This window comes from Andrena cerasifolii, chromosome 16, assembly GCF_050908995.1.
Source record: "Andrena cerasifolii isolate SP2316 chromosome 16, iyAndCera1_principal, whole genome shotgun sequence".
Lineage (NCBI taxonomy): Eukaryota > Metazoa > Arthropoda > Insecta > Hymenoptera > Andrenidae > Andrena > Andrena cerasifolii.
This window is the reverse complement of record NC_135133.1, coordinates 4,027,619-4,040,408: the sequence shown is the minus strand read 5'-3', so window position 1 is coordinate 4,040,408 and position 12,790 is coordinate 4,027,619. Positions and strand designations below refer to the sequence as shown.

The 12,790-nt window shown below is 49.2% G+C and overlaps 1 protein-coding gene across 1 annotated transcript in view; it reads right to left on the bottom strand.

Annotated features, from left to right (window-relative positions):
- LOC143377805 (small ribosomal subunit protein eS10) overlaps positions 1-12,790 on the bottom strand; it is a 68,118-nt gene that overhangs the window by 30,772 nt on the left and 24,556 nt on the right. The gene's annotated exons all lie outside the window — the stretch shown is intronic.

The window sequence follows — 12,790 nt, the reverse complement described above, 5'->3', positions numbered from 1 at the left end:
TTCGCGACGGCGTGAAAACCGCGGAGTGATGAATATGCATAAGGAATTTTAAGGCGCCGGTGACTCGAGACACGCACGCGTGTCCGCGTTATTACCTTTCAATTTTATGTCGAGTGGCACAAAGTCTTTTATTTTGCTAATCGCCCGCGTCCGCCGTGCTCTCTGCCCGCCGCGCCCGATCACGATATGTCGACTGTGCCGGAGATCGTACGGAACCTCGGAGTCAGGCGATCCACGAAAGTTACCATCGTCGGCGAGGATCGGAGAGATCAGTGCGCGTTGCGAGTCAATCGTTCTAATGGTCACTTTCGAGCGACGTTACTCTCGATGCGATAGCTTCCAGGCACGTGCAGGTCAGATACATTTAACGTATTACTTTTAATTGCTAGTTAACGATAATATTAATATTACCATACACCGTATCTCTTGCTTTTAGTCTAAACTCAATTTAGTTTTTATTTTCACGGGGAAATGGGGGGGGGGCGGGAAGGGCCGGGGAGGGGGGTGGGGCGGGTGGGACGGAGCGGGGTACGGGGGGAGGGAGCATCGCGGGGGAGAGGCCGAGGACCTCTCGCAAAAGTGCCTTCATCGACGCGCGGAGAATTCGTTGTTTTTACGAGGTGAATAGTGTTTGTTGATCGCCGAGCCGAATACAGAATGAAAAACGTATAAAAATGTCTTCAGACTTCCCTTGGGTGGCGCATCCGCAATATCTGAGATTATAATACGAGAAGCAATTAGTTGTTTAATATCAGTATTTAAATATGCTCATTGGCAATAATTTGTGACGTACACTTTTTATATCGGTAACAAGTGCCTTAGTAATAACGATAATGATAAATATATTGTTTACTTACATACTGACAAGCGGTGTTACTCTGTTATCTACTTGCTCTTCATCCACCCGACGCCCCCGAGCGTCTCATCCCGTGATCCCCGGCGCCGAACAGCTTCGACGAAGCGGAGGAAGCGTATGTATCTTCTAGTTTCCAAATAATTCGTTCGACGGTGAATTTATCGCCTCGAATTAATTTCCTAATTCCTTGGTATCGACCTCTGGCCGCGCCTAAAATAATAATCTGTCCTGCGACCGTTCTTTCCTAGCATCGAAGTCTCCCACTTTCACCCCGTCATCGTCGGCGTTGCGCTCTGCGGACGATCGATCAGCCGGATGGAAAGCGTAAGCGCTAGAGCCTGTGTGTGCTCTTTTTCCACGATGCTCCGAGCCTCGACCATCAGCCATCGAGCTGCTGCGACGAGATGGAAGCGGCAGATTTCTGATTTGGCAAGGGGGTGGGACCGAGCGATGGGGAACGATCCGACGGCGGCAGTTTGCGAGGGTGGCTGCGACCCCCATCGGCTTCTGCACCCTCCGCCGGTATTTTTATGGTTTCTTCCAAATGCGTTCGATCATTCCGAACGCAGCTTTCTATTTGTGTATCCTTCCCTCGCAGCGGCTAGCAAACTTCGCGCGGGCGAAGCCTCGAAAATATTCCCTTCGAACAGTATGGTAGGAACTGAAGCGAGTCGAACGCTCGATTGTTAATCGGACGCCGTTCGGAAAACGCTGAGAGAATCCGAGTTCCCATCTTTTTCTTTTTTTTTTTTCAGTTTTTTTCTCCACGCGGTCGAGGAAGCAGCGTGGCTTAGCGCGCGAGAAGTCGAGCTTCGAATGTTTTTTCAGGAGGGCGGCTATGTTAAATCCGTGTCTCTGCGGGGCTCGTAAACAGGAAACGGCCCCCCGTAGGGTTGGACCAGTAAAAAAGCGGCCGCGTGGCCAGACCGGCGATTAGCGACCGGGTACCTGGGCTTTTTCAACCCTTTCTTCGCGGGCCCTTTCAGCAAAGGAAAGTATTCAGGGTCGTGGATTGTCCGCGCCCGCAGTTTTTTAAGTACCCTTTAGAGAGGGTCGCCCGCGCGACGCAAGAACGCCGGATAATCCGAGTACCTCTGCTCGGCGCGCGTAAAAACGCGCACGCTTTTTGCGAGTGGAGGCTTCCGTCTGGAAGAAAAAATAGTTCCCCGTAAGTTTTTCGGTTGGACAGAAAGACGGTCGCACGGCGCAAAAACTGCGAGCAGCGGGGTATTACGATATAAAGTGTAATTTGAAGTTTGGAATATTTTAAAAAAAGGGCCCGCGATGGGAGTATCTGCTTACTTCTGCGATGCAGGTAAATCCCCTTTCTTCTGCGAGCTGCTGAAATAAAAGGATAGGGGAAGGATGAAATGCACATCGAATACCGAACAAGTAGACTGCCCGCGATATAATAAAATCGCTTATTAGCGATCTCCCCGCGGGATGCAGGTAGCTGCACTTGCGATCCGACGCAGGGTGGTTTTTTGCCGGTGGTTAGAACTGAATGAGAAGGAAAAAACGACTCCGAACACCCTTCCCCTATGCACCGAGTCTAATAGAGGCAAAAAAACTCCCCTTCTCTCAACAGGTTGATGCCCATTGTGCCGTGTAACACGAGATCGATTGGGTACATAAAAAAAAAATTAAAACTTCCCTGCCCCGCAACAGGTGAGCCTTTCAGAGACGGGGCTTTATAAATCGTCCCTCTTGGAATCACTTTCACCCTTTCAGCTCCCCTCCTGTCTGAGCACGTACACCCTGTCCGATTGCCTTCCCATTAAAACACAGTAAACTCGGTCACACCTTCTCTAAAAGACGCGTTGGAAAAGTTCGAACGGGAAGCGAGAGGATTTTTCAGGAGGAACGTGCCGCTCGTTAAGGACCATCCGCCCATATGTCGCCGGCTATTCTCTGGTCGCAGGATGACATCGTGGATCGATCGATCCTCACCGATGCCGATTTCATTCGCACCGGGGGAGGCTACTCTTTTTATCCGCATTTTTCCGCCGCGCCGGTTTTCAGAAACGACACACTGCGCCCGGATGCAGTGCATTAAAACGCATTCTTAATGGGCCCCGGGCTGGGCCCCTTTGTCGAGACTTTCCATTTAAACGACATTCGGGCGGCCCCGTTGCCCGCAGTGATCTGCAAAAACCTGCGGTCCCCGCGGAGAATGGAGGGAAAAAAGTGGAGGAGACGCTGCCGATCGGCTCTCGTCCCCCGCGCTTTTCCGCACAGACAGCCTTGACATTTACAAACGACTCCCTCAGCGTTCATTTTCATTTCGAGGGAAGCGCGCGCGACTATGATTCGCAAAGAGTCTGGGGAATGCGACGTTTGTTTTCATGTATCTGCAGTGGATTTTAAATTTTTTCTTTTTCAGGGGCCAGAGGAAGAAGCTGGGAACGCTGCTGGGACTGGAGGATGCTTAACCGCGTCGGAGTAACCGTTAATCCCCGCTGACATCCAGGGAGCTTAGGCCAGTCATTAACCGTAATAAGTCGTGAAAGGGGGTGAAGGTGGGCTTGCGCCGCGCTCCCCGAGACAGCGCGTGTCTCCTGTATCCAGGAATCTCGGGGAAATTTAGTGGCGGTGCAGCGTCGCGCGCCAAGTTCCGTATTCCTTTCAAGATCCGCTGGATATATACGTGAAATGGCTCTATAAATAGGGTAAGAGAGGCGCAGCTGAGGCGGAAAGCGGAAATCACGGGGAAAGCACGCGCTTGGGGTCGTATCGTGTGTCGACGCGGCGCAACAAAAAGAAGGAAAAAAAGGGAAGGGAGAAAAACGGAGAGGTCACAGGAGGACGCGCCGGCAGGAGGGTAGCAGGCGAGGGGCAGTCGATCATCCAGCGAGCTCTCGAGCGTCTTGCCCGTCCCGAGATTCGAATTACGTTCAGAAAGAATATACATACCCGCGAATCCTTTAGCCATTGAAAGCGTCCAAGAGCGAATTCCAATTACGCCCCAATCGCCCGCGATTTTCATTAACATAGGTTCTCCTAGACGCGACTGGACGCGCCGCGAAGAGTTTCAAAATCGATTTTCTTGAAAACGAAGCGCGATATCAAAAAAAGTTACTGTTCCTTTTTTACTTATAACAGGTAAATACGCCAAGAAGCAGGAATACAATTTTTTCATATTGCGCTTCATTTTCGAGAAAATCGACTTTGAAATTCTTGACGTCGAGTGCAGTCGCGTACAGGGAAATCTACGTTAATGCAAATCGCGGGCGATTTGGGCGTAAGTGGGGTTCGCCCCAAGTGTCCTGGCCTCCAGGAGAATCGAAGACGATTCTAAACGGCCACGCGTCACGTGTGCCAAGTGGCCCGGAGTATCTCGTAGCCAGGGAGGTCGAAACGCAGGAAGTAAAAAAACGCAGCTTGGTCAGGACGTTTGAAAAGTGGCCAGAATTAACGCGTGCGCCTTGGCCACCCTGTGACCTCCCTTTTCTCTCCCGCTCGTCCACCCCTCTTGCATGGGGTGCCAGGAGGGTGCAGCGGCTCCATGCTCCGCCCTTTCAGCAGCGGCTCGCCCCTCGCCAGCCGATACAGGAAAAAAGTCTATAAATGAAAATGATCGGAGGTTCACGGGCGACGGTGGCTCTCTCGTTCTCTGCGAAACGAAATCCGATTAGGGCCGAAAACGAGGCACGCCGAGCGCGACCGTAGTACAACGCTGATCCGCTGTAATGACCCACGGATTACGCGATCATCTGTTGCACGCTTGTTAACGAGTAGGTGTATCTAGAAACGGTAACGTCCATCCTGCGATTCGTATATAGAGCATTGTGCGGCAAGAGTGCGCACTTAATCTTTAGACTTCCCTAAAATCCTTGGTATTGCACTGATAGCACATATCGTTCTGTGAGAAATGACTAGTATCCCTTATTATTCGATGGGCAGAGACTTCGTGTAAATTTACCTGTCGCGATTTATATAAAAAAAATATTTCCAAAAAGTGTCAAGTGCGAACTTTTACCCCACATGTGGGGCAAAAGTTCGCATGTTACGGGGTAAAAGCACAGAACGAGAAGTTTCCACAAAGGTGTTTTATTTTCCAACATGCAATAGTTGTGGTTATATAGAAAAACGAATAATAGTTTAAAATTCATTTTTTGCTAATCAAGGTAACAGTAATCGCACATATCATTACCCCCTTCGTAGTTTGCGCAGGCATCAGTCTTCTATGTGCATTCTTCTTCGCACGCAGGACAAATTATTCTTTCCGTAGACGTCGATGGTTGGGCTATTCTCTTTTTCGAACCGATTCGTTTTGTCCCTTTCAAACTTTTTCAGAAGTAGACGTAATTTTTGGGGATTTTTTTACTTTTCTAATTATTTACTTGCACGTTTGCATTCAGATTTTCCTTTCATCGCTTCATTCACTTCAAGCTGATTTTTTAATCAAAAAGTTAATTAAAAAGGATTTTGGAAAAATATTGTGGAATAAAAATTAATAAACAAAAAATTGAAAAGCTGATATCAACGTGGCTCAGCTATCATAAACTCAAAATGTATTTCCACGTTGCGATTGATAATTAATTTCAAATTTATTTTTTATAGTCGGCTTAATCAGTTTTCGTTAATGAATTTATAACACCCGTCAAATTATTTTCGGGCAAAAGTTCGCATTCGTGCTGTTGTCCCACTGCATTGTGCGAACTTTTGCCCCCACAGCTACTTTTCCATTGTTTAATCAATCCTGTTATCTATGAGGAGAATTGAAAACTTCTATTAGCACTTTTGAATAGAAGAATTTTAGCTCTTTCAGACGACATATGAATTCAAATATTTACTGTTCAATTTATAGGAATAATATTAATTCCTAAAAATGAGAATATTACATCAGAACTAACGAATTCAGTACTTACCGCATTGTACGATAAGAAAACGAAGCACAGCTACACAATTCGACTCTACCTTGATTGACAATTGATTGACAATTGATTGTTAATCATCATTGACCACTGCCTCAACTCAAACAATGCAATTTGCATAGTGCGAACTTTTACCTACCTTTACTCTAATTGTTGTTTCGACGTCCCCGCGTCTGTTTTTGAAATCGAGAGGCCCTCGCGGCGCGGGACTAGAGGGAGGGCCGGGTCGTTCCAATTTTTTCGCTCGTCTCGGTCCCCGTCCAAAGCCACTGCCCATAAATACGTTGGAGCGTTTCGTTATTAGAGCCGGTCAGTCATTAAGGTCGGCACACGCAGCCGGGGGTGTCCGGTTTTCCGGTAATGTGGGGTGAAAATGCGATTCCAGGCCTTTCTCACAATCGTCGCGGATTCGATGGGACGGCTGCAGCGACCGTTTTCGAAAATCTCTCTCTCTCCCTGGCTTCACCGTGGCTATTGGGGCTGGGATCTGGCTGGACAATGGTCACGTATGCTTCGATCTATAAATCTTGCATTGTCCGGCGCCGATGTTTAGTCGCCCGCATATTAACCCAGGGGTGAAAAGGCCGCGCACCCGGCATTGTTCAATAGTTGACCCCTCTCGTGGTGTCGTGACCCCCGGGCTTTCTTATTTATCAGGTTACGAGTCTCGCCGCTCGTAACCGATCCAGGACCTCCGTCCAGCCGATCCTGGCCCCGTGATCGGTCCCGCTCCCTCCTTTCATGACGCGTCGCGCCGGGGACGTGTCACCACTCCGCGCCACCCTTCGCGAAAAATTGTCCACGTTCGCCGAGCCCTCGCGTTTCTTCAGCTTCTAAAATCGAGGACGAAGGCAGACAAATCGAAGCCTGGGAATATCGAGTTCTTTCGAGGATCTTCCCTATCTTCTCCCTCGACCACCGTCCGCCCAGGCGGTCGTCCCTTAAACAAGCGAATAAAGAAGCGGTGGACACCGATGATCGCCCGTTACGGGTGAAACGGTCCACCTCACCGCTCCTCAAAGGAACCTCTCTCTCTCTCGAGAGAGAGAGAGCAGAAAGAGAAACCCAAGAAGGCGATCGTCGATCTTGACGAGCACGGGCCACGCGCGAAGGGGTGCCCCGTCGTTTCGATAGGGAAGATTGTTTCTCCTACAAGCTAATTCCCATTGAACGACACCTTGCAGTCGTTGTAAAAAAAAGCAGGGGAAAGGCTAGTTTTTTTTCACAACGTGTCGCGATCGACACCCCTCGACGCACCTCGGAGGGGTGAGTTTTTTGTAAACCTGTTCCTCTCGCCCTGTAATCCGCCTCTTTTTTTCCCCGCGCTCCCGATTCACGTGCACCGCGGGCCGTTTTGTTCGGAGGGGCCTGACAGCCGACTAACGATCCCTCGAACGTGTGTTTATTATAAGCGACGCCGCGCCACGCGCGCCGAGAGGCCAGCCTCCAGGAACCAGAAGAGAGAGAGAGAGAGAGCAGGAGTATAGGAGAGAAAAAAAAAAAGAATCGAGAAGGGAGAGACAGAGAGGGATATCCGTTTTCCCGATTTACGGGTAGCATAAAAAGCCAGGCGAGCAGGGGAGCGAGGGGTGGGGTGGAAGGAAGAAAGGAACGAGGGCTGGGAAAGACGAGGGGGTCGAAAAGAACGAACACGCGGAGTTGTGGGTAGAGAGCCGGCGCACGGAGTGGATTCGGCCACTGAATATCGAGAGCCCTTCAATCCGCAGAGGGTCCGCAGACCGTTGGCCGGGAGGGGGACGCGTCAGGGGAGAGAAAAAATCCATTTCGAAAAGCGACTGCCACCGGGCGACTGACCGCCAAGTCGTCACTTAGGGCTCGCTTTCGAAACGGCAACATTTTTTTTTTCTCTCCGCATTCCCTTGAACAAAATGCCTGAACGTCCGGCGAAGTCGAGATTAATGTCCCTGCAGCTCCCTTATTCTCCTTTCACCGATCGATCGTGCCCCGAGAGCCGCGCGTCCGCCGCTTCCAGGAAGCAGCGAGGATCTTGACGAATACCTTTACCGCTTTTTACCATCCCCTTGAGAGATTGGTGGATGTAAATCACGTGGCAGGAAGCCGCGTAATCAGCCGGTAACGAAGGAGAGATAGGATCGCCCGATACGTCAATGTCGGGCGGCGCGTCTTCCGGCGGATAAAACGGGACGTCGATGCTCGCGGACTGTTGGCGACGGGAAACTCGGGCGAATTAGAATGCCGCGTCTCCCGAGCCTCTGGGTAGGAAGCGATATCGCGAGAGGAGATCGAAAGGCCCGCGAGATAGACGGAGGGTTGGTGTCAGCAGATGAACCATAAGCATGGGTCAAGCCAGCACGAGCGTGGGTCAGCTGTCAGTTGTTTGTCCTTACAGGAGGGAGCCATTTGTGCGTCGCAGGCTGCGCTGCAGCCGCGAGCGGTGCCTCCGCGACGTCCACTGTTCGCCTCTCTTTTCTATTCACCTCGGCCAGTCCGAGGACCCCCGGACCGTTGCCCGGAGCAGGGATTCAGGGCACGAGTCTTGGCTCCATTCACCGATCCGCTCGTTTCCTTGGAAACCTCTGGGCTTTCTTAAAAAAATGCCCCTGGATGGAAGTCTCCGTGCCAAAATGTCAGCGCACCCCTTTGCCCTTAACCCATCGCAACATACCGTAACACTTACCGTAGAGTTTGAATGAAATTCTAGAGAAACTACGACGATCGAGGCGATCCTTCGCTACGTGCGTCGTCGACGAGCCTCAAGGCCCTCGAAGGGCAGTTTCTCCTTGAGATTTCATTGGAAAAAAATCAGCGATGAGTCTGTTTTCTATGCTGGAAAGTCGCCGAGGTAAACAGCAACGTGCAAACATGATAACAACGCAGCCATTGTCTGGCAACCGTCCTAGATTACCGCTCCACGGCTGCGGCTAATACCCAGAGCGGAGAAATAATACCGCAGCCTGGTCAGCCGCAGGGGTAGAGCCTGTTGGCAAGGAAAAAACACCTTGCTTCTTTAAAAATATTTCGGAGCCCGTGAGTCACTCTTGTTTTCCTGAACGCGACGGGCGAACGGCCGAGAGTCGAAAGCGCTCTCGTGGCGAGGAGCTTAGAAGGGGTTCGAGGGGCCAAGCTCGGCGAAGTAAATTGTACGAGACGATGATCGTAGGAAAAATATCACTGGGTGGAATATGTTTCTCGCGCGGGCAGAGTAAATAAGCAGGGTTGTTTACGCAAAAGGGTAGATATCGGTACGGGGAAGCTAGTTAGGGAAATCAATGGTGATTGTGCCAGCGACGAAAAAGTAAACCGACATTAGTTGATGACTCAATGGCCATTGAAAAACGCGGAGAGCCGTGGCTAAGATCGTGATAACGAGGGAATAGCTACCCTCGCTGTGCATTTCGAGCTCATTTGCGGGCGAGTGCTCGTTAAAACGCGTTAACATTCCTCGCGTTCCTCGGTTATCCAGTGGATCGGAACGATAAACATTTCCGCGCAGTTCTGCCTGAATGAAACGCGGCGCAACCCTTTCCGGAACGCTTCGTCGATGCTTCCCATTAAACAACATATTTTCAATCCGATCCGCGGCAGTAGAGTTTTTCTCCGTGCGGGGGAAAGCCCGGCGTACCTATTTGCCGAACGGCTGTTACTGGGCGGAACGGGAAAATATTTTTCTGGCGAAATTTCGAGAGCCTCTCGAGGGGTGCGAAAGGGGTTAGAGAGCAGCTGTTTAAACGTGCCCCGACACACCCACGCTCAGGTAGGGCCTGCGTATTTTTCTGCCCTTTCTGCATACGTTGATTGAAGTTTTTACACGAACTCTGTCCACGTATTGGAAATTGCGATGTTGGACTGTGATCGAACATTTGCGGAAAAAATCTGAGCGGTTTTGTGATACTCTATAGGGTGTTACTACCTCAAATGCGAAAATAACTATTTTCAAATTTGCTCGGTCTTCAAACTCCCATAACTTTGCTAAAATCCATTCATAGTCGATGAAGGAAGGCCCATTTTGAAGTTTGAACTTTTTAATTTTTCGATCCTTTAAGCCACTTTTATCGAAATCGGTATTCAGAGGGTAAAATCCGCCCTTAAAACGAAGTGTGTTCTTGATGTTTGTCAAGTGTTGCGGAGTGCAAATAATATTTTTTGTAATTTCTATGCATATTATTGGAAAGTATGACCGGTTGTCCTACTATTTTTTGATTCGGCGATTCTTTTCCAAAGTGATTTATTACCGCAAACCAAGGATTTGTCGTATACCTACTTCTACCGGAGGGGTCAAAATGGCTTGTTTTTTAAATTAACAAGTCATTTAAGAAAAGATATTCTCCTATTTTATCTGCACAAATTGAATATAAACTGTATTATAGTAATAACAATAATAGTAATATAATAACGATAGTAATTTTGAAAATAATTACGCATAAAATTCAAAGACATTTTTTGCAAGTTACATTTATTTTAGCAGAGCATGTACCACAGACTCGTATATTACACGTACCACAAATATTCTTCGCTTTATTATTAGTACAATATGCTATTTGCCACCTTTTACTTTTCATCGAAATATGTGTGTGGTAGAATGAAAAAATTGAGCAAACATAATACACGAATCTTATGGCAATTTTGTACAACGTACATGCATGGAAATATACTTAGTTTTCTAAAAAGGAATTTAAACTATACGAAACTAATACGAGGAACTTCTGAAACTAAAAATTTACCTGCGTTCCGTGAGGGGTAAAAATGACCCGTCTCGGTATATGTATATAGGTATACTACACATAAATTTTAACGAAAAAACAAACGAAGATCAGAACTATTTTACAGAATTAATTATTTACATGCTTTCGAAAAAGCCATACAAAATTTTAGAAAACAAACTGTACTGGAAATTAGTAATGATTAGAAGAAACGCCAAACAAGTCCTTTCAACCCCCCTCGGTAGATCTAGTCTTAATTTTCCAAATTAATCACGACTCGATAAATTGTTGGATAATGAAGCAATCCTGGTCGGCTGATTATTCTCGAGGAAGGTGAGAGCCTGGAAGAGAGAATGGCGAAATTCGAGGGAAAAAGGAGTGGAGCAGGGGAGGGGCACGTGCCTCGTAACCTCCGCCCCTGTCAGTCATCGCGGATAAACAACAATGTAGCAGCTCTCAATAATGCACACGCGTCCGTTCCCCATTTTCCCTCTTCATCCGGGGGGGGCGAAACTTTCACCGACGAACCACCCCCTCCCCGCGTCACCGCGCTCTTTCGACTGGCCTGTCGCTGGATGATCGCAACAATTAAAAGTGCATTAAGAGCCCGCGGGGGCAGGTGGGGTGGTGTGCTTGAAAAAGGGGTGCGTTAACGGGATCTCCGGGAGAAAAGCACCGTCATAAATGGGTTACAGCGTTCCTGGAAGTTATTAATTTACAGTGGACCTCGTGACAATCGCGCTGCACATTTTTCTCTGTTGGAAAACAGTCGAACGGCCCAGGTAAGGCAATTGCCGGTGCCATAAATCCAATTTGCGATTATACAACAAGTCATTATTCGATGCCGGGAGGCGTCGCCCCGCGCCGAATTTCCGTGCGCTGGATTTTATAAGGGCCGGCCGTGAGCCGGACGACAAAAGACCGCCCGGTGGGGTAATAAGGGCGAAAGGTAAGGAAAGGGTCGCGCGGCAAGGGTGGATATAGCTGTGCCCAGTTCCTCTGAGACAATGCCCCGGGGCTCCGCCTGCAGCCGAATTATTGTTACCATTGGGCGTAACGAGGTCGCGATTCGCAGAACTGACCTCGGCGGTTTAACCTCGTTGCGGGGAACGGCCCGATTCGTAGCTCGGCTAATTTTTTCGGTGCCCCGAACTAATCCCGGCCCATTTCAAGGAGTTAAGGCGCTGGAATTACCGTTACTACCTAACGCCGAGTCGCCCGGAGCACCGAGAAGCCCGCAGCGATTGTCGTTGGAAAAACTATTGGCCAGCATAGAGGCTACTAGGCCACTAACGGCGATCGCCGATGGAAAAAGGAGGGGAGAGCAACTTTCTCTTAACCCCGTCACCGGGCTTACACCGCAACCCTTTCGCTAGCCAACAGTGCGACAATAAAAACTAGACTTTCAGCCCCTAAATCCTCGAAAACGTTCACCCCGGAATTCTGCGACCATGCAATGGAAATGTGTCGCTTACGGTGCCACGGAGTAGGGGGTGGTTCAGACGTTTTCCCTTACTTATCCGGATCGTCCGGCAAACCGAATTTCCTGGACTTTAAATTCATAACAATTACTGCTGTATAATAATTTAATCGCCGCGCCGATTCGCGCGTGTATCTCCAGATCGCGGCGGAAAGATCTTCCCGCGGAAATGGTCCCGCGGAAATCGAGGGGCCGAGTGCTGTCACTAATGTTGCTCCGCGTTGTGCGCCGTCGGCAAGGCACGATAAGGTGATTCTAATTGGATTTCATAGGTGCGGCTGCTCGGGCAAGTGCCATTCAAGTTGACTTCCCGTCCACTGATTGGCGCCTCGTAAACTGTTGCGGTTCCCTTCCAATGCCCGAATAGCAAAATCCAATTATACTTCACCTTCGACCGCGCGAAAGGTGGTACAATAAAATTAATCGCACCTTCCAGGAAACGGTTGCACTCAGACCTGCGGGAGCTTTTGTCTACCGGCGCGCACAGGCGCGGCCGTTCGGCAACCCTTAATTCCCTGTGCGCTTTTAATCCTGCCCTGCATTGCACTCGCGGCCGCTGGAGCGAGTGACAGTCGAAGAATTCCCGAGCCTCGGTTTATTATTTTATGCTCGCGACCGGACAACAGCTCCATTGAATATAATAATTGTTTAACCAGCTACCTGGCGAAGCTAGCGACGTCAACGCAAAGCTGATTCGAGTGGCAGCCGGGTCGAAGGGATGGAAATATTTCTAATTCAAATTCAGTGAAATTCGTTAGATGATCGTAGAAATTTATTTAGGAAATCATATCCAGTTTACTTCCCCTGTTACAACGCCTCTTATTTAGGGGTGCCACTGTGCCTATGCGTGGCTATTAATATTTAGAGTTTCCGCGAGCAGCGTTAAGTCGCGCTG